At 41.0% G+C, this 21,882-nt stretch overlaps 1 long non-coding RNA gene across 2 annotated transcripts; it reads left to right on the forward strand.

Moving 5' to 3' along the window:
* The first annotated feature begins 1,793 nt into the window (after nt 1-1,793).
* Nucleotides 1,794-21,264, forward strand: LOC138682499 (uncharacterized). 2 transcript variants are annotated; one of them, XR_011322602.1, is made up of 2 exons: nt 1,794-6,615; nt 17,444-21,264. It is a non-coding gene; the product is annotated as an uncharacterized lncRNA (long non-coding RNA). The 2 variants fall into 2 exon arrangements; XR_011322601.1 differs by lacking the exon at nt 1,794-6,615 and adding an exon at nt 12,812-16,330.
* The last annotated feature ends 618 nt before the right edge of the window (nt 21,265-21,882 follow it).

Below are 21,882 nucleotides of genomic sequence, written 5' to 3' on the forward strand. Positions count from 1 at the left end.
CTGCTTATTCTGGAGATGTACATCTGGCTTAAGCAGTCGTTCAGACCATGGTCTTTCTCTTCCTGTAGATCTTGGGGTCACTCTTAGGTCTGAATAGAGATGTGAGGGCTTTCATTCAATCACTGATAATGCTGATCTTGGTCTTCTACTTTTCTGCTGACTCTGCAAAGATTTTCTGGTAGATCTGTGTGACAGGCCTCATTGTGCCACAGGATTTTGTTATTATTGGTTTGTTCTATCAGTCTACATGAGAATTTGGAAATAACCAATGTGAGGCACTCTTCTGATGTGAAAATACCATCACCAGCTTCTACTTTTGTTGTCATCTTGTATTGAATCAGTTCATAGGATAAAAACGTCTCTCCTATTCATCACTAAAAAGAGTCTCCTTGGATCAGAAGATCAAGATGTGCCGTCTCGTGTCATAGCTAGTGATGGCAATTCTGAAGGCTAAACGTTAAGCCTGTACGCTCTCGACGGCCTTCAATTTAAATAGGTAAAAAAGAGTAGATTGAGAGATAATTTAGAAGCAGGGGGAACTGTACTGCAGCAGTAGGACCTTACAAAACAGTTTACTAATGTGCAAACCATAAAGAATCCGGTTAATGCTCCCGGAGTGGTTGGTTCGTGCTGATGCTTGTAAACATTTCTGTCACCAAATTAAGCAGATGTCGCTGAACATGAACACTAAATCCGCATAAGGTGTCCTTCTAATTAACCTTGCTTACTTATGCTGGGAGAATACGATCTCTTGTTATTGTGCAGGTTAGCAATGAATAAAATGAAGAACATTGCTGCTTTTCTTTTTTGTGTATCTATGTAAAGCTTATTTCTGAATTTCCATAAATCAAGTAGCACTCTACATTTTCCAAAGTTTCCTCTACTTGATGCCATAATTTTTAGGGAAAATAGTTTGTATTGGCAAAAGCTGCCACTTGACTGAAGAACATTAAAGCTGGTTTTAGTTTAAAGAGTGAAACATGTATAGACTGGAGATAAATAGCTCTCCTAAAAAGGAATGTATATTTACACATTCTTGGTGTAATAGCAGAGGTTATTTTTACATGTTTCAGATTTACATTCCAATGTGGCATAAAGTGAACATTGTGAAGCAGGATGTTAATTCAGTGGCTTTCAAGGGTTGGTAGAGCAAGCTGGGCTTAGACAGTAAATGCTGTATTAATGGTTAGCAGTGACAATTTCATCAACATAGGAATTGCAGGGTATAATTAACATCAGTTGCTTTGACACTATGCTCTTAATGTATGGTTTCAACCTTTCTTTCAGTAGCAGTTGGAGAATGCACTGTGACAAATTATTGCTGATGCAAAGTAGGTCAACAGTAAAATGGCTGACTTACCATAAATGAACAGATCTAAATTATGGCAACTTAATGTCCAGTGGAATTTTCTTAGTGGCTAAGTCTTCTGCGCCCTTGCGTTCCTCTAGCACTAACCTTATATACAGCTTTTCCTAACTCCTTATTTCCCAACCATTTGATATTTTTGTCTAAACAAGAAGAACATTTCCTCCCAGCTGCTGGGCAGAAATCCACACGAGCAGTAACGCCGCATGCGTGACAGCCCATCTTTGCCCTTGTAGCGTTAATTCTGTCACTGCAAAGCTGGCAAGAAGCGACTCGCAACTAAGGAAAACAAGGAAAATGCTGCATCTTCAAGTTTTGAGGTTTTCTCCACTGAAAGTGACCCGTGCCGACATACGAGGAAGGGAAATAGGACTGTGAGGATACTGGATGAGAAAAATCCCAGGCTGAGGGAATGCCAAGTACGTTTTTGCAGAGGGAAGTCTTTTTACCTTGTGATTCCTGTGATCAGCCGCTCAGTGTCTCATCACGGCTTGCAACACTCTTTGAAAGTTTTCTTGAGAGGTGTAGCTTTATTTGATGCTTTTACCTCCTGGATGTCAGGAAATGGCCTCTAGCTTTGCAGTTTCTCTGGGGCATTGTAAAATCCAGCGAGATTGTTTTATGTGCTGATTATATAACGGAATAAAATGATAAACAAATGAATCTGTTAGCATTGTTAAGGACGCAAGGGAGGAGAACTTCAGTGTTCTTGGAGCGGCCTTGAATATCTGCAAGGAGCAGCAATGTCTGAAATGCCCAACGACAGGGGCAGGGCTGGGGATGCTGCCCAGCTTTCACAGCTGGGTTCCTAAAGAGCTATAACATGGAGCTAAGGCTTGGGTACAGCTTCTAACTCCAAGATCAGCTTCAAGACAGATTTCTAGTACCAGTAGTATCATCTGCTGACGTTGGCTGCAATTAAGAAATTCCAACAGTGTGCCCTTGCTGGTTTGTGTTCTGTAAAATTCAATTATTATTGCTTTTTGTAACCTAAGAACATGTAATAATTGGTGGTGTCTTTGGAGTTGTCTTCGCCACAGGTTAATTAACGAGTTTCTTGTACTTTAAGAACTATATTGAAATACAACATTCCTTCCATGCATTGAAGTTTAAACCAAGTTTTATTTGTATATACACAGGGGCACATATGTAAATTTCTTGTATAAATATATATATATAGACACACACATATTTAATTATTAGAGTCTTTTTTAGTGGGTCATCCTGAAGTCCCTGCTTGCTGTGATTTAATTCACAGGTCACTGCAGGTGTTCTGGAGATTGTAAATTCACATAGATGGGGGAAAATTATCCTCCCTATTCACTTTTTATGCCTTAATACGTTGGTATTAACAAGAACATGCATTCCTATTTTTCAATTTTCTGAATGTGAATTTGCAGCTTGACTCAATTTGCTATTCAGCTGAGCAGATTTTCAAGATTTTCTGTAGAGTTTTAAAGCAAATTGTAGTTGTCTAAAGGAATGTTTGCAACGTTTTAATCAATTTAATACCAGGCTGAAAGGAAAGAAAGCTAAGATACTTTTAGAATCTTAATTGTATATTCATGCTAATACTTTGTAACGCAGGAGAGAGATTTCTCTGGTTTCTGGTAAGCAGTTGTCTGAACAATCAGCAAAAGGTCCATTCTGATTGAGCCTAGCACCCTTCACTAGGGGGGTACACAGGAACAGTTGCTTCTGTCTGGTACGAGTTCTATAGGGTGTAAATTAGAAATTTGTTTACAAGTCTGAAAGGCTTTACATCATAACTGCAAAATAAAATCAACCTGCCCGTGTGGTACACCTAATCCTATAAAGTTACACTAGCGATACTAACCAACCTCTGCAGTTCCACCTCTAAATTTAGCTTGCATTACAATAATCTCTTTTTAACACCTAACTGCTTGCTTCCTTTGTCATTTACAGCTTATCATCTAACTCCCCAGCTTGCAGTCAGCATAAGGTCTTTCTGTTTGTAGACTTCAGATCGGTAGGGAAAAAATAAGGCAGTGGAAATGGCAGTATCAGTCTGAATCATGATGACATTAAAGCAAATGATAAATTTAGTTCCATGTTTGTAAAGGATCTGTTACTGGGTGACGAAGGTACCAGACTCAAAATTTTGATGATATTTATCATACTTTATTTGTTGTCTGGATATATTTATCATGGGTGAGGCTTTTGTAATACAACTGAGAAAAACCATGTTGCAAATATGTAAGTACTTTTCAGAAGGACAGCTGAGCAAATATATCTGCTTGATTGTTTACCCAAATGTTCCTGTGACTATCTTCAAAGCTTGTTGCTTGCAGAATTGACAAGTCCTGCATCATCAACAGCAGAACACTGTCTCTGAATATTGAAAGGGATAGTTTCTGCAATTATTCAGTAGAAAAATATGTGCACGTCATTCAAATTTGAAATCGCTATTCGCAGAGTTTACCGAAGTTGAAGTTAAGTCCAAGCCAAGATGATATGTGTGCAAAATGTCTCCTGAATTATCAAACCGATGTAACCCCATGACTAATTCTGCAGTACAAATATGCTGATTTCCTTTTCTTGCCCCTTTTTGGTACACCCCCTTATCTACAGGAGCATCCCTTTGTGAGCAGTTTACAATCAGTAAAAGGCAGATTGGAGTTCCGATGTGATCCGCACTTTTAAAATCTAAGACCCCAGCCTTTGCACATTCCTCATTTTACCGTTATAAGTACCGTGAAGCCTTTTGACTTATTCATGTGAATACGTCACATGCCCTTCAGTATTTTATGAGATCAAGTATGTGTCAAAAGCTTTCTCAGTGAAACAGAAATGTGTTTTTCATTATTTCCATAGGTACTGGAAGGCACATTAAAATCTTTATTATTGACTGAAAAGAAACTTTCCTCTTTATTACTGTAGAATAGAGATAGTGAATAGGCTGAAAAGAGAATGCTGCACACCTACTGCATCATGATCTCATTCTCAACATGATTGCCTCGCTGCTTGCCAGTTCCAATGTTCATGAGTCACACTCCAGTATGTGATTTGCTTAAAAGCAATAAATGTCAGCACTTTTATTTACAATCCGCCTTTGAAGATTTGGAAGTCATAACTTCAACACATTTTTTTTCTACGACCGTGAAGGCTAGGAACTAGCTTTACCTTTTTCTTTTAAATGAAAGACGACAACTTTGACTGATGCATTGCTAGGTCTGACCTAGCTGCAGCGGGTTAAGATGTGTAACTATCCAAACCCACTCCTTCCTCCACTTTGCCAGAAATTCCCCTCCTGGTAGGTGGGGCGGCAAGAAATGGCTCTTCGGACTCTTGCTCAAAATTAGCTGAAGTGGTTCGGGTTGGTCGATTTGGGTCACGGCAGACCACGACGCCCGAGCCGCGGTGGGTTCTGCTGGGGAGCTGGCAGCCCGGACGAGGGGAGAGACTGCTCGTGGTACCTGCCCGCCGGAGCTGGGATGGGCAAAGCAAACGCGCTCGAGCTGAAATTTTGGGAAGGGGACGTGGACGATCTGTGGGAGAGGGGAGGGAGTGGAGAGAGCAAAAGACCAGACAAATAATCCATACGGTGAGTCAGTGGGAAAGAACTGAATGTGATTCCAGCTTAATTATGACTCACAGTCCCATTGTTTATAGTACTTGAGAGAGTGTCTGATCACATGGGCTGTAACGTACACATTTATACGCTGTCCTTGAGGACAAACGAGGGAATTTACAGGGGGAAAAAAACCCAACAAGCTTTTAATTTTAGCTTACCTCTTCCTTGTGTGTATTTGAAAGTTTCCATTTATTCTATATCTCATTGCCCCAGGCTCCTGTGCTAATAAGCCTGGCAAATTTTGCTTGTGAACTAAGCGTCCTTGCTAGAAACCTTACAAGAATTGTACAGCTGCTTTTAAGACACCTTCAGGAATGCGGGGCACCGCTCTGTTCATGTTACCAGCTTGTTAGGTAGCACGGCAGCGGTGCTTTGGGAAACTGACTTTGCACATTCACAATTCAGTGGATAATCCTATCCTTCATCTTCACGGTCCTTGAGTTTGGTATGTGTTCGACTGCCTCCACCGTTGCTATATATTGCTCATGTCCAAGATAAATGGCAGTGCTGATTTGCTGGAATTAGGTTCTCAAGTGATTATTTTCTCTGCAGTCTGCTTTCCAGATGTAGCTGTAGGCAGCGTGGATCCAGCCTGGGCTGCAGATACCATGAGGTCAGCGGCCAGGGGAGCTGCAGGGATGGAGAAGGCAGTTATTCTATCGGTGTGGTGGTGGTAGGGTATAATATGAACTGCAGAAAGGCCTTTTTGGCTAATGATTTCTAAAGAACGAACCCTTTTCAGTGGAAATTATTCGGGGAGAGGTAATTGTGGTTGGTTGGCTGTCCCCGTGGTGGGGCTGCACACTGCCTTGCCTTCTCAAGAATGGTCAGGTTATTAAAAATGTTTAACAGTTCAGTTACACGCTGCACGTACATAAAGGTGCATCCACGCAAATATACAAGAACCTAAATCATTGCTATGAAAGAAGAGATTGGAGTGGCATAAAATGTGTGAGAAGCTTCTGCAAATGCCTTGGTATGGTTAAACAATTATTATTGCCTAATATTTATGCAAAAAAAGTTGTAGGGACAACCAATGGCAAGAAAGCACCCTGTGTCCTTCTCCCTGGAAAAATGGGGAGAATGCTTATACTTAGGCTTTTTATTGGAAGTTCTGCCCTTTGGAGAAATGGCAATGAGAGGAGGGAACTGAAGACACTGGAGGGTGGAAAGTCAAATGAAAATCTGGTGTTAGGGCACGTTAAATCTCATTACAAAATATTCAAGCCATGAACAAACGTCCTTTGCTGAACTAACTGTGACATAGGTGTCATCAATTTGAATTGAAATGAATTTGGTTGATCTTTAGCTGGAGTTGGAGAGACTGATCCACAGGTGGAGAAAATGCTTTCAGAGAAGCTTGTCACCTCTTTATTAGTTCCCTGCATCCAGCTGAGAATGCCTCTCCATGGCCTGTTGGCTTCCCTCTCCCAACATTAACTCTCTCCAGTCATCTCCATGCCTGAGTCTGAGACCTCTTCCCTACACTCTCCGGGTGGTCGATGAAGAGAAACAGACCCTTCATGGGAAAATCCTCAAACTGATGTCCGTGTCCTAGGCTAGAAGGGATGCACTCTGGCATAGGCACTGGGTTCTCTTCTTCATAGAAAGAGAGTGAGAGCTTGCTCAGATATCGCCGACTCCATCCAGTTAGGTGAGTCTCACCCTTTCCTTCTGAACGGTCCTACATGTGATTATTTAATGTGCTTTAACTTGCAATATATTGATTAGATAGATACCTGTAACTATTTTATTAATGCCTAATGCCCCAAATGAAGAATAGCTTACTCTGCTCACACATTCATTTTGAAATCCACTGGAATTGCAGTACCTTAGAGGAAATCATTAGCAATATGCTTCCTGAATTTCGGGAACATGTGCTTGAGTAGTTGGAACGGTGGAAATTTATTTCTGAGAAGTGGCGGGGTTTGGCTCGTCCCGGGGCAGCTTCCCATGCTCTGTGTTTGTGGGCATACACACTGTTCCCCAGGGAATTTTGTTATTTGTATTATTTTCTTGATGTAAAGAAGAAATAAGTATTTATTTCAGTCCTCATCTCATGCTTCTCTCAGTTTTCAAAAGCCAGCTCCCAAACACAAAGAGGACAAATTCTGCTGTTTAGTGTCAAAGTAAAATGACTCACTTGAAATCATGGGATTCACTTTGGACTGACGTCAGTGTAATTGCTAATAAAGTTAAGTTCGCTAAGCATAAAACTGGACATTTTAAGTGCAGCTTCCTTGAGAAAAGAGTGCTCTAACAGGACCTAAACACACGTGGTTTTTTGTATTAGCTACTCTGAATTTACAGGTAAAATGCACTGAAGTGGGCAGCAGCCCCAGGTTTTGTGGGGAACCCAGCTGGACTCCGGCTCTTGAGCCGTGGCTGTCGGGGTTGTAGCTCTGCCAGATGAATGATACCCCCAGCTCAGCTGTGCCATGGTTTAGACAGGAGTATCAGGCTGACAATAAACAGTTTGAGGGATCTCAGGGCAGGACAAGGTCTCTCTGCTTCTTTCAGGTGGCGTTGCGGAGGAATAGAAAAGCGTTTTTCTGATAGTGGCTACCAAAGTGCAAGGGACGTACTCTCGCTGCATCCCGGGAAGTGCCTGGTGAAGGGAGTCTCTGCCGGTTTAACATGATTGTTTTTCCGAGTAAAACACCACCGGGCGATAGATGCCACCTGTAGTACTCTGCAGTCTTGCAAAGACTGCTTGTGCCATTTGAGTGTTTTTCCCAGTACCATAACATGACATTACTTTTATGTAGTAGCTAGAGATCACATACCTGTTTACTTTTTGTAACCCGCTGGTGAAGTTATCAACAGTGAACCATAAAGAGCCAGAATAAGCTTACAGCTGTTTTTTCTTACACAGTTCCAGATTATTGCTATCTTTGTCTTCTCAGACATCCATTTTTGTGCAAGAGAGGCACACTGCTGCCAAGCTTCGGGGCTCTAAAATCCAGAAAGGCAGCTGGGGAGCCAGGGCAATTCTAAACATCACTGTTATAAAATAGTGAAATAAATTTTGGAAGTGACAGGGGCTGCCCACATGTTCTCTTACTAAACTCTGCTAAAGTGCTTGTTTTCTTTTTGCTCCATGAAACCAGGAGGATGGTCCTATTGACTCAGCATCTTGTGAAACAGGACTGTCTCATGGCACGGAAAATGCTTGGTCATGGGAGGCAAGGGCAGCCAGGGTCACTAAAGGAGCAGAGCGCAATAGATAGACTCTTAGAGGTGTCCCTGGTTTAGGTAGTGAACTGAACACCACCTTATCTTTCGTTTAATTTGTTGTAAATAAGGCTGCCTCCTACTCCTGTTTCTGTCCAGCTAAAAGTTCTAAGATCAGTGATGGGGAAAAGGACCAGGCAGTGGGCTCATCTTCGCAGCAGCACACAAGCCCATCGACTTTCGTTGTTTCTCATAAGTTTTTCATTTGTTTTTTCTTTTAAATGGTAGGAGGGTTCTGTTTGTTTTTATCTTGCATTGTGCGTTTTATTGCACAATTATAATCAAACTTCACCTTTCAGCTGAATGTTTGGATATTCAGTGACTGCACAAACCCCCACAGTATGGTACTTTTTGCATGATGATCCTTTAATATGGTCATGGTGTGAATTTATCCCACTTGTAAATTAATACACTTAGAAATAAATAATTGTGGGTTATTTTGTTTTGCTTTGTTTTGTTTTTCAAAGTAAATTGCTATTTATTCTTGGCTTGCTGTCTATATTTGTGCATGCTAATGGGTCATTTTAGTTAAATCCACTAAAAACTTTCTCAGTTGACTAATGTCATTCAGATTATATATAATAGATTATTGTTACCTTGGATTAGAGGGAAAGATGCTGTTGATTCCTGCAAATGAATTTCCTCTGTGTGTCTGGCAGTATAGGAGTGAGTTGTGGTTTAATTTTTTTAGATTGAGTCTGCTCCTGCTCCCAACAAAGAACATTCCCAGGCTCTACTTGATTTTAGAGAGAAGAGGATTTGTCCCTTGGTGCTCCAACATACAGAGCTTTCATTTGTTTGGATACTTTTTCCAGTCATAATAGCTTTGTTAAGAACTGTGTAATGTATCATGGAACACAATAAATGGAGTAGAACTGGCTGTTCTCACAAAGAACGTCAATGGAGACTCATCACTGAATGGAAATGTTTCCAGTCAAGTTCTGCAGGGACAAGCACTGTAAAAGTGCTATTAAAGATTTTCATTAGTGTTTTGAAAAGTCATATAAAATCTCTGCTCTTAAAATGCCTATATGCCACAATTAGGAGGAGCATAAAACAAGGACAATAAAGTGCTGATACTGAGTGATCTATAGTGCTTGATAAGCAGTCCATTTATGTTATATTTGACCTTATTGAAACATATGCAAAGAAGTCATCCATTCAATTAGGAGTAAGAAATACAGGTCCTCTGTCCAGTGGCTGGAATGAATTTGCAGCTCGGCAGATGAGGAAGAGTAGCAGCTAACAGCACAATGTTAGGGCGGAAAATGAGACCCTTGCGTGTTTAACATTCGGGGGAAGGAGAGGTGTGATTTTACTTTGCGACATGGCGTGACGGATGCTAGGAAGCTGCAGGACTGGACTGCAAGAAAGGACAGGACTGAGAAACCGCTTAACAGCCCGAAAGAACCTTCCCAGCATCAAATACTGGGTGACCAAGAATCCCACAGCCTTATGGAGAGGGACATAATGAGAAGTTTGGGAAGTGCCTGAATCCAGGCGTTTTTTGGAAGTAGATTACGCATTTTTCACAAAGATGGTGTGATCCTTTGAGCAGCCCACCAAAGGAACCAAGGGCCTCATTTCCTGATGGCTGCAAATCAAGAACATGTGACTTTCTGGAAGATATATTTAAGTTAAACATAAGTTAGTAAGTTTGTAATTAGAAAAACTGGATGAAATGTGGAGGTCTGTGATATATGAGAGGTTGAAACAATAGAACAGTAAAGAAAACATTAGATCATTAGCCCCCCTTTTTTTGTGCCCTTAAACTCTGAGTTTACAAGTGCTTAAGCTTCTGTATTTTGGGCATTTTCTCACTTTTCCCTGCATTCCCTGAGCAGTAACTGGCCATGCCATGCTGTCTTGGAAGTAATTCTTTGTATATAGGTCTAAGGTTCATTAAAGGTGTGCAGTTCTTTTTGTACCCTCTTCCCAAGCTGTGCCTTATTGCAGCTGTCCTGACAAAAAAAACCAAAAAACCAAAAACTTAAATATTTTATAAGAGCATTTAGGGATCAGCCTTTTCTTAGAGAGGAAGAACCCTCCTTCCATTAACATCTATGATGCATACACATTTAGAGACACTTCCTTTGTTTTCAAGGGTCACTAAGTTGTTTTCAGCTCTGATTCTTTAAAAAAGTTGCATAATTAAACAATCTATATATACCTATAAACTATGCCTTTCAAAATACTTGGTGTTACTCCACCTTTCTGAGTGTAGTCAACCCCTCTATTACTATGGCAGTGAAGGAATATAAGAAAACTTCTGCTCTGAGCAGACATAAAATAGCATACAGATAGTACTATGAAAAAGAACTCTTTTGTACGTTCACCCAAACTGGTAGAGGAAGCCTGGAGAGAAGGGGAGAGGTGCTCAAGGAATCTGAAAGGCAAAGGTGCTTTTCCTGCTTATTTGATATTGTTGAAATTGTTACCTTTCAAAAATAACATTTTCATTGCTTTGATGCCTGTTTTTTGCTTAGGTTGCGTTATCATTTTGAGCTCACAGTTTAGTGAGTAGAGTATCAGGTAAATACAAAAGGGAAACAAAAACACGCCCAGAGTTTATATAGGAAAAGTGACTGAACGTCTACAAGGGACAGTTGTTTCAATGCACATTTAAATACGTATTAGAGTCCCAAATGCATCTCACAAGTGCAGAGCATACTTTGCCACCTCACAGTGGCAAATGAGTTAGTTAGTTACCTGCATCAGGTTCCTCGTGGCTTTTGACCCTCTCTGCGTTGAGTACAGTATTTCAGAATGGACCACAGTACTGAAAGACAGGAGCATGACTGATCTTGTTTTTTTATTTTCATAAGTACGTTAGTGACTAGAAATGAAAACCAAGATTGGGCTCTAGCTTCTAGGAGGAGAGGGTCCCCCAAGTAAGGAATATATAAGCTCAATAGGTGTGATTGAAAGGCAGTAGCATTTTGCATATGTTGACCAAAACTTATGGTAGTGCGGTCTGCTGTAGGGGCAGCAGAGGAACACAGGTTATCCAGCCGTCTTAACTGCGGTGTATTTCTTATTTCAGCAGTTACAGAACTCATATTTGATTTCTTTTTGCTTAAATATAAATTCAGACAAGAAGCCTGAATGAACAAGAAGCTGGTCTTCTACCCGGACCAGCCACTTTTTCACACTATATGTCAATCGCTATTGAACAGATCCAAATTCTTGTAACCTGGGCATTTTTGTGAGCCGGTCAGATCCATGGAAGAGATTCCTGTGTTCAGTCCTGCAGATGCTCCATTAATAAGCATATGATGGTTCTCCCTGCATTTTATTGTCATGATTGGGAACAGTTAATTTTGGAAGCTTAAAGCTGCGGTTGGGTTTAATGTAAACATTTTGTTTAGGCCTTTTGGTGGCTCAGAAATCACCTTTTGCCAGGAATATTACTTTTTGTTATTTTCCTTCAATAAAAGATCCATAGAGATTCCCATCAGCTTTTGTGAAAAAGGCCATATGATATAGTTCCTGCAACACCGTGAGGGGAAAGGGTCTGAAGTAAAGGCCCTGGACGTCTTTTTCTGACCACGCTCCTTGATACAAAATAGTCATCTTTGCCCATATTGGTGCACGTCTTTGTCCTGCAGCTGTGATGGTGGAAGTAGCCATTTAAAAATGGGCTTAAACTGCAATACTGAAAGAATTCGGCGTGCTTGACTAGAAGGACTTCAGGGACCTGAAATCTCGTGCGTTACCGTCTTGGTGGTGAGAGAAGCCGCTTTGTCCTCTTAGAAGCCACGATCCCGTGCCTTTTTATGGCTCTTCCCGCAGAAATGTGCCTTGGGAGCAGCCCTGGGGAGCAACGCCACAAATGTTACACCAGATTTGTGTCATCAGACAGCCCAGGCTTGTTAGAAAGCTCTTTCTGTGGACAGCGTTATAGTTTCACACCGCTTTTGGGTAGTGGTGAGGAACTGCCGAGAGAGATGTGAACGCCGGAGAGAGCGACCAGCTTTGTACATTCTTCTCCTGCATTAGGTTCACGGTAAACATGAACTTGCTGGTTTCTCAGGGTTATACAAGTGTTATGTCATAATAAATAATCTAAAGAATCGATGTTACATAAATTATGTATTTAGGGGTCAAACCACACAGTGGAAAAAAACGTTCAAATTGCCCAAAAGCAAAATCCGCTAAAATTCTTACTGCTTGTAAAAAGCTTTAGCAGCTTTCTGAATGAAAACATCCTAAAATCAGAAACCTACGTGGTTTGACTAGAAAATGTGGAAAGCAAAGGTTTCTATGTTTCTGATTTTTTTTCCTCATTTCAGCCTGTCAAATTCATTCACTCAATTTAATCCAAATTTGCAAAGCTTTTGGTATCTCTGAAAGAGGTTTTTAAGTGTTTTATTTTTATTTTTGCAAACAAAAGGGAAAAAAAATCTCAACAACAAAACCTCAGTTGTAATTTCACCTGTGTTCTCATGATTTTCTCTAAATCCCTAAAGAAAATGAAAAACTACTTCTTCATGTACTTCGTAGCTCTTATAACCTGAAGATCAATTCAGTTAAGCTTGTGATAGTTTCATTCCTGGCTTTCAGAGAGACTGTATTTTCACTCCACAGAGCTTAGTGTTAAAAGCTAATGGGAAATTTCACTTATTAGTACGTGATTTGTTTCTGTCAGTACTAAAAGAGCAATCTTAAGGTTAATATACCTGCATGCCTTGTACGATGGTAAATAAAGGAGCGGCCTGTTATCTTGTATCTGGGTATGTTGTCACCAATGTTAAGCCAAGGTCAAAACCTTAGTTTCAAGCTTTAACACGCTTCCATTTGCCTTGTTCAAACACTATCTATAGGCTTATATGCTGCAAATGGTGGTATGAGGCTCATCCAAGGGTCAGTCTGGATAAGTGACTCAAACTGGCACGGGAGGAAAGACCAGAAATCTGGAGTCCCGGCAAAGTTTTCCTCCTTTGCTTCTTGTCTGTTGCTGATATCGGGTGGCCAGGGGCACCACCGGTCAACTGTTCCCAACTGGGAATAGGAAAAAGGAAAATAACATGATGGGCAGGGCAGGCTCTGGGGACTGCCAGGCTTTCTGGGTGGCTCTGGTGGGAGTTTGAACCCATCGCAAACACAACCACACCGACTGACGGAGCCGTGACTCACTGCAGGCTGCGGCGGGTATCTTAACGGTAATATTGCTGATTCTTCTGTAATAGTTCAAATTCCTGAGGGTACATTTAATGGTACTGCCGCTTCACATATGTTAAACTTTTGGTTTAATTTTAGAAATGCTAGTGCACACAGATAGCCAGCCTGAAAAAATATGTTGACAATGAAGCACTCTACATGTAGTGGTAAGTAGAGATAATCTCTTAACAAGGCTCAGGTTTTGGAGCAATATGTAAAAGATACGAGAAGCAAAAAAATGCATTGTGTAGGAATAGTGGTGTTCCCTTAGAAGAGGGTGTATCTGTGTGTGCAGCAGCCAGATAGCTATCCAGCAAAACACTCTGCAAAGGGCAGTGCTGGTATCTAACTGCCAGATCAGCAGCTCTGCTTCCTCCTAAGAGTGCATCATCCTGTATCCCAACAAGGGCATATGGCTTTTTTGTGTGTTTTGTTGGTTATTTGGGTTTTTCTTTTTTTTTTTTTGGCGGGGGGAGGATTTTGTTGACCTCTTATTCCCATGCAATGAATAAGTCAAGATCATCTGGCATTAACATTTGGAAGAATATCTGAAAAATGTCACCTCAAAAATTCAGTCCTCCTGACACTGAAGCTGTGTGCCACACACAAACCAGATATAAATACACCAGAACAGTTAATAGCTTTTTGATGAGGCATTCAATGGGAGGCAGAAGGCTTAAGCTGAAGCCCTTCTTCCCTTGACCTCATGCCACCAGTCTGTCTTCTAGAGCTGTGTGAAAACTGCCTGAGTATGAAATATTAATTGGGAAATACTCACACTGTACATGGAGATTCAAACTATGAAGCTATTTTAGGGACCTCTCTCATTCATTTTGAATCAAAATTTTATTCTGGACCTGAGAAACCATTTCCTTCTGAACCTTTTATCAAAAGTAAGCCATTCCCATGAAAGTTTCCATTTCTATAAATTAACATTTTTTTCCAGTGTGGAATGCACTTCCGTTTCACACTGCTTTGTAGAATTATGCAGCTCTTTCTTTGCCATAGAGAGGTCTTTGTCAGCTGGGGTCCCAGTCTGGTGTTGAGGGAGATGACACATTCTTGTAGATAGGATACTTGGACTCAGAAAGTTTTGCTCTACAAAGCATTTGGTTCATTCTCATGTTGCTGAGTGACAGGGGCAAGTTCACTTCCCTTGTCCTGATATGCTGATTTCTGTTTGAAAATGAGAATACTGATACTGATCTCATTCACACCATGCTTCAGAATCTACAGATGGAAATGGTACAGGTGTATTTTATCTGTATGACTTACGCATATTTTAAGGCAACATTTTGTATCAACAAGATTCAAAGATTGGGCTTTTCTAAACATTTAATTTTATTGGCACTCCTGAATAATTGAACCATGTAGAAGAGGTACATTATGTCGTCTTCTTGCTGGAAACAAGAACTTGATCCATAGGACTGCATCCCCTATGGGTCCTTTGCTTTTTTGCTTGGAAAATGGCACAGTTTATCCCAAAACCAGTCTGGTGTTACACAGTAGGCATCTGATTTGAGACAGCCCCGTTGACTGTGACCTGCCATCTAGACTCATAGAAGAGTTGGATGTCCAGTCTGTGAATATGGTCAGATTACTCTGATTTCATTCATAGTTTTGTGGTCATCTTTGTCTGCTATCGTGAAGTGCAGCTTTGGCTGCTGTGAAGGCTGGGGGGGTTGGGCAGGGAGTGTCCTGTCAGTTTACATCAACTGATGATTTTGCCTAATGATTTTTGCCTAATGGTTTCCCTCTCCCTACTCTTGTCTCTTGGGGTGACACCTTATGGGTGGTGTTGACTCCAGAGCAGTACCCCCGTGTTAATGCATAAGGCTTTATGCAGGAATTGGGCACTGAAGTACGCTATCACTGAACACTCTTCTTTCAATATATAGTGATGTTTTCCCTATTTATGTCTCTTCCTGAAATTGTGAGCGTGTCCATCCATCTGACAAAAAACCCAAAATTTGGCTCTTTCGTATCCTGACAAAAAGCTTTTTGATTAATCTATGTTAAAGTAGTATAATTTAGTTTATTGTAAACATGTAAAAACCACTGTTTTGTTTTGGTTTGGTTTTTTTTTCATGTTGGCATCATCTAAATCAATGTTTTGTCTCTTGTTACCATTTTTGTTTATGTGTATGTTCTCTCCAAACACAGGTACTGTAGTTTTTAAGGAATTGATTAATCTTTCTTTCTCTCTTACAAAAAAAATCATGTTAATATGATATCCTGCAGCTCTCTGTTGTTTACATAGTATTAGCACAGGGAAATACTACTTTCAGTTTGGTACATAAAGCCCTCCTTGTCTCTTGTGCCTTTTGTCTGTAGGCTATTATGCATGTGACTAAAACCATGCATGACTTGAGCAAATGTTTGAATAGGGTTCTTGTGCAGTAGGACTGTATAAGCCATTAGCCATACTCTCTTTAACTTGGTGATGAAAACATTGTGGTACATTTGGTGGCACAAAGTAGAGTAAAATTGCTTTTGTGGCAGCAGAATAAATAGCATCCTAATTTGGTTTTGTTATTGTGCACGTGTGTGCGCTGCATACTTTTGGCAAAATTATCAAGGACTAAGCATGAAAAGTGTTAAGATTATTTGAGTTCTGGGCTGAAAGCTGAGCTGAAAAGAGGAAAAAAAAATATTGAAATTTGGAATCAATATTATTCTGTCGTTTTTGTGATCAGAGACCTGAAGTCTGTTAATTGACATGTGAGGCTGTTGCTAACCATCTTTTCTGTGTATAAAGCCTTTTGTAAGAGTGTTGTTTTTTCTTTCCTCTCTCTATGTGATGAATACTACGATAGGGACTTGAATTTTTGCTGTGGGAATGTGAAAAACATGGGAAGCTGCTCTCTGCCAAGTTATTTCCTTAAGGATCCACTTTACATACTGCCAAATCAATGACCTGTCAGGTGTAGTTATGTGCCATAGCAATGATATGAGGTCAGTCAGATGAAACCAAGGTATGTATTCCCAGCAGATCCCAGCTACCTATTTAACATTGTCAAACGAAATTTTCTTTGGTACAGAGCATCCTCTTTCAGTTTCATTTATTTCCAGATATGATTAACTCTGAATTTGCATCTATTTTGTGAAATTCTAACAATGGAAAAAATTATTTATTTCATTTATTTTGCTTTGTCTTGAAATACTATACTATATGTTTGCTCTTTTGTCTTTTAACACAAACCCATGCTTGTTATATCTATTTGCAACTCTTACTGGTCTAGAGAAAGTGTCTATTTCATGTAACAAAATAAACAAATATGTTCTTTGCTGTAATGGCGAGGTGGTATTTAATTAATCTATCCTACAGTAACATAAATTTAGTATCTCCTAGGCACGTAAGTATTTCCTTAGAAAATGCCATCTTATAGCACATTTGTTTTGTCTTGCAAGTCCATATTTGTGAAGCAAAAGATATACAAATTGGGTCAGTATTTTTACATGGAGTCACTTCTCATTGTGTCCCGGAAAACTTGCACTTTACCAATGTTTCAAACCTTTTGATACCAGAGGAGACACTATTTTCTTAAAATGGATTCAGGATTTTCCTTTTTTTCCTAATTAAAATAAAATTTTAAAAAAGTTCCACTTGCCCAATGACTGAGAACTGCTAAGCATTAAAAACAAACACACATTTGGTATATCATGTACTGCATACAGTATATCAGTGCAACAGCATTTTTTTAGCTATTGCATGTATCTTATTGAAAGCAGAAGACATAAATGATAATGCAGAAACTAAACATCTGGATTTAAAAAATGCATTTCTTAAGTAAAGTTACAAAAAATGAAAGAGGAAAGTGTTTTTTTTTTTTTTAGAGAAAAAAGAGACAATGAAGTAACAGGAAGCTAAAACCAGGACTTTAAAAAATAATATGTATTAAAAATATCTGATTCAGAAATGCAGACATCCTGACTAAAAGCTGCTGCAAGATTTTGTATGAAAAATCTGGTTTGTTTTCAAGATGTTGTAATTCATCCTTAATTTGTTGTCTTGCTAAAGATAGTCTAAGCACTATCATTTGAGCATAAGTTAGTGTTAAGTCTGCATTGTGATTTCTGTTTTTCAGATATTTTGAAGTCATCCGTTGATTTTCTGAGCTGCAAGACGGGTGCTGAATCATTGCAACAACTGTACTTCATGTTTCAAAAACATGTGAAAAAATTACAGCTCTTCAAAGAGAAGCAGCAGAGATCTGGTTCCGCAATGGAGCGCTGGAAAAAGAACACAAAGGTGGGATGTAAGATGATACCCTCATCCTTTCATGGGGGATAATTTGTAGCTAACTTATGATGATGTTGATACACAATTTGAGGAAACGAGCATCCCACCCATTTTTCTTTGTGCGCTCCATGGAATTCACATCCTTCCATTTTTGTTTTTCGTTTCCTTGAATTGTGCCTCATAACTTATTGTCATTGCTCGTTAGCTCTTGATGTGTTAGGAAGGTTGTCCAGACAGTGACACTGTGTGGAAATAGCTGAGTAGTTCAGAAAAGCGATTCATAATTCATGGTGACCTTTAATGAAATGCAAAGCTAAAGCAAGCCGCTTTTAGTTTACCACATCTGAAACAAAGTGGGAACTATTATTATCTCTAGTCTTTGCTGTCATGATATTTAAAGATATTCTAGTGCAGAGGAAACATATCTTCACATGGGAGCCTACTTTTTTCATTGTTTTGGTGAATGGCATGCGTCATTTGAACTCTCTTTTCCCTCTGACCATCAGATTTAGGACCTGGTTGACCAGCTTTCAGCCAGGGATGCTACGTGGTTTGACAGGCACTCCTGAGAGCCACAGCATCTTTCCACCTCGCCCCTTTCTCCGGGAGGGGAAGAGATACTCCGAATGCAGCACTGTTTGCATTTTTCTTTCCAATTCCCCCCTGTTTTCCCGAGAGCCGCAAGGAAATCCCAGATCCAATCTCCTTTCTCCTTCCTACCACGCCAGAGCCATACCACGGTAGCAATTTGGGTTGCTCCAAACCAGCTGGCAAAGAAAAGCGTCCATCTGACCGCCACGCGGGATGGCGAGGGGGGAGCTGGAGAGGACCGCGCTCTCTCCGGGGTAGCTGCGTTCGGGCAAGCTGCAATCTGGCCCTCGGTGTGCCGCCTGCCCGCAGCGAGGGTCCGACAGCGTTGCTGCCAGGAGAGACCCCGCGGGAGGGCAGAAAGCGCTGGGGGCCACGTCCTCAGCTGCTGCTCCGCTCCAGCGGGACGACAAAAGCCGGTCCTGCTTTCCTCAGGTGAGGAACCAAGCCTGAAGGCTAACTCAGTGATTTTTTTTCCCCTAATCCGGTTTATCAGAGGGTGAAATTAGCCTCCCCCCCCCAGACAAAGGTACTGGCAAGACCGAGCGCTCGCCCTTCCAGAAGACGAGCCCCTCCTGGAGCCTTTCCCTCCGCTCCCCGGGCTGCTCGGTGCCCTACGTTCCGCGGCTTTGCGCTTCTCGGCTGAGTTTTCCTCCTCCTGGTCGTGCTGGCTGCCCACCTCCCCACAGAAGACACTGCAAACTGCATCCCTGAGGGGGATTTTTGGTCCAGGTGCCCTAGCCCGAACGACAGCTTGTGGGGCCACGGGGGTAAAACACCGCCCGTCCAGCCTATCGAGGGACCCCGTTTTACACAGTTGGTCCTGAATGGGGAAGAGATGCTGATCGAAATGACAAAAGAGGTGCTATCCTATTGCCTTACGCAGATGGGAAATCGGCCACATTGCTTTTGAGCAATTCCCCTAGTTCCCGCGCTTAAAAATATCTGTCCCGTGAGCCTCGGATCTCCCGTGGGCAGCTCGTTTGGGACGTTTCACAAATCTGTCTGGTGGAGACTTACTGGATACATCTGGTTTGCTCATGTTTCTAAAACTGAGCAAAGGACTTCTTTATTTGTGACTGTTCCCTCCATTTGCATGACATGGGGTTGGTTACCCAAGAAGGGATGCCTGCCGTGCTCTAAAATGGGGAAGATTATCTGTGGGCAGCTTGAAAACGAAGCTGTGTCCCAGCACCTGTTCAATCCCATTACAAAGAAAGTCAGGATGGCAGGAGCAGAGACAGAGCAGAGTGCATAAGATGCAGTTTTATTCTAAGTGAAATTTAAAACCTACTATTAGAAATAAACGCTTTCTTCGCAGTGCGGTAGTAAGGAAGGGAGAACACATTTTCCAAGCAAATTGCAAAAGTTCAGGAAATTCTTGGCTCACTATTTATTCCAAGTGATATAAAGGAGAAGGAAGAGACTCTATCCAGCATAAATCATATTTTTAAGGATTTCCCAATATTGCTTCCTGTCTTTGTGCTTGGGCAGCAGATTGTATACCAAAATAAAATAAATTTGCTTTATCTTTTCAGAAGAAAGTGTCTGCTATATCATTTGCTGGCTCTCGTTCGTTTGTTCATTCAAAAACAGCAGGAAAAAGGCTTTTGTATTAAGAACAGTCAAGGTCAGGGATTTTTGCTTTTGATGTTGGCTGACAGTAGCTTGACTTCTCTGACTACTATTTCCAAGTCAATCTCAGAGAGCAATCTAATTGCTAGCTTACAGGGAGATATTTCACAGCTACAGGTTAGCTGCTCTGAGCACAGAACAGAAAGAGAATTCAGGACAAAAATAAAAGTCTCGTACTGTCTCAGCCCCTATTCATGCCAATCTCAAATTAAGTTAATCAAGCCTACTAAAGGGCTGCCAAATTTGACCCTGATGCTGCAAACTCTTTTTCATGCACACTCACCTTTGGAAGCTGTACGAGCAAAAGCTTTACCTACGTGACTTGGTTTACAGAATCAGGGCTTTATACACCAGGATCGACCATATCAAATATTTATTGTCATAGCAAGCAATCAAAAATGCAGAACAATGTTGTGATTTTGTAAAAAAGAGAACCAATGTTCTGCAAGGGATGGCCTGCGTGTCTGGGGCATTTTTCAAGCCGCACTACCTTGACATTGCACAGTCAATTGCTCCGTCTCATTCGCAGTCAAACTACTATATTTTTAAAGCCTCAAGTTAATGGCTAAATGAAAGTAAAATAAATCATTAGCCAAAATATCTATGCCATAAAATGTCAGTATGGAAGTGTGATCACTTCTTGTCGAGTTTATTTTTCTGGCAACAGGGCGTTTTGGTGGCAGGCAGGCACAGCAGGGAGAGAAATGTGTTGTTTATTCCCTGGTCTGTAAAACCAAGCCACCACATAAGAGTGCAACTTAATCATACATCCACTGACAACTCCTGTTTAAGCCACTCGTTATCAGTCTGTGACACAGAGAGACATTTTGCTTTCTTTTGCACCTTTTAATGTAATTCTCAAGATTTTATGAATGTATTAATTAGAGATTTCCGGTAATGGAAAGCAGGTTTCAAACTCTGGAGAAGTACAATAAATCACCAACCATATGGGCTTTTGTCATTAAAAGAAAGCCGTAATAAGACAAAAGCCGAAGTAAGTTAAAACAGCTGAACAGCGATCTGAGGCGGTCTTATGCAAAACCCGCTACCTTGGCTTGTTCACAGGCAGCTTCTTTAGAAGACTGAAAGAAAACCTTTTTCAACTCTTTATTTCTTGGCTACGTCGGAAAGCAAGCAAAGAAAAAGCCAGCTCAGTGCCGCTTTTCATGCTCTGCTTACTTTGTTTTCACATGAGATTCTGTATGCTACCTTTGTTTTTTTTTTCCCCTAGCTTTTTAGAGGGCTCCTTGTGCAAAACAATAGAGAGCCCCGATAACAACAGGCAGTTGCTCCAAGGCCTGGTTGTTCAGCAGAATTCACTCCAAGAAACCGAGAGGGGTGTGTTCAGCCTTTTTTCCATCACCGGCCTTTACAGTTAGCAGGCCAGATGGCACGAGATGGGCGCAAAAAAAAAAAAAAAAAAAAAGTAACGACAATAAATAATACTGCGACTTGCAACGTGGACTGAGCTCGGTTACTTCCACTTCATCACGCTGTTTGGAAGTGCCTTTGATGTATAAAAGCACCCCCTAAGATAATGAAATGCGGTGGCAGCTGGCTAATGGCTGGGAAAGTGCAAACCCTGCATTGAACTCTTCCCACCAGGCTATTCAGCACCCAGGCAATGTCAGTCTCAAGGAGACGGGGAAGAAACGGAGGTTTGTTGCTGTGCAGCCTTTGGGCTTGTGGGCAGGCTGCTGTAGGTGGGGTATTATTTGCCTTGCTGAATAGAAGTGATGTGCCCGAGGCACAGGGAAAGTTTTTACTGTCTTAACACATTAACCTTGCAGACTCTGTCCTAGAAATGTTAAATGAAGCCACAGGGTCATGCTGCTTGAAGAGACGCTGCTCTTGGGTAAACTTTAAAATGAGCTGTATTTTTTTTTTTTTTTTTTACTCCAATCCTGTCAGTCATGCAATCAGGGTTAGTTTCCTTTCGGGGAGGACTCTCTCGTGGCTCGGCTCCATGGGAAATAAAAAAATAAACACATCCAGTCCTTTCTCTCAGCTGCTCCAGGCCTAAATGTGGGGCAGGGTAAATGATAAAGATCCAAAATAGAC

The sequence above is a fragment of the Haliaeetus albicilla genome, chromosome 28 (assembly GCF_947461875.1).
Source record: "Haliaeetus albicilla chromosome 28, bHalAlb1.1, whole genome shotgun sequence".
Classification (NCBI taxonomy): Eukaryota; Metazoa; Chordata; class Aves; order Accipitriformes; family Accipitridae; genus Haliaeetus; species Haliaeetus albicilla.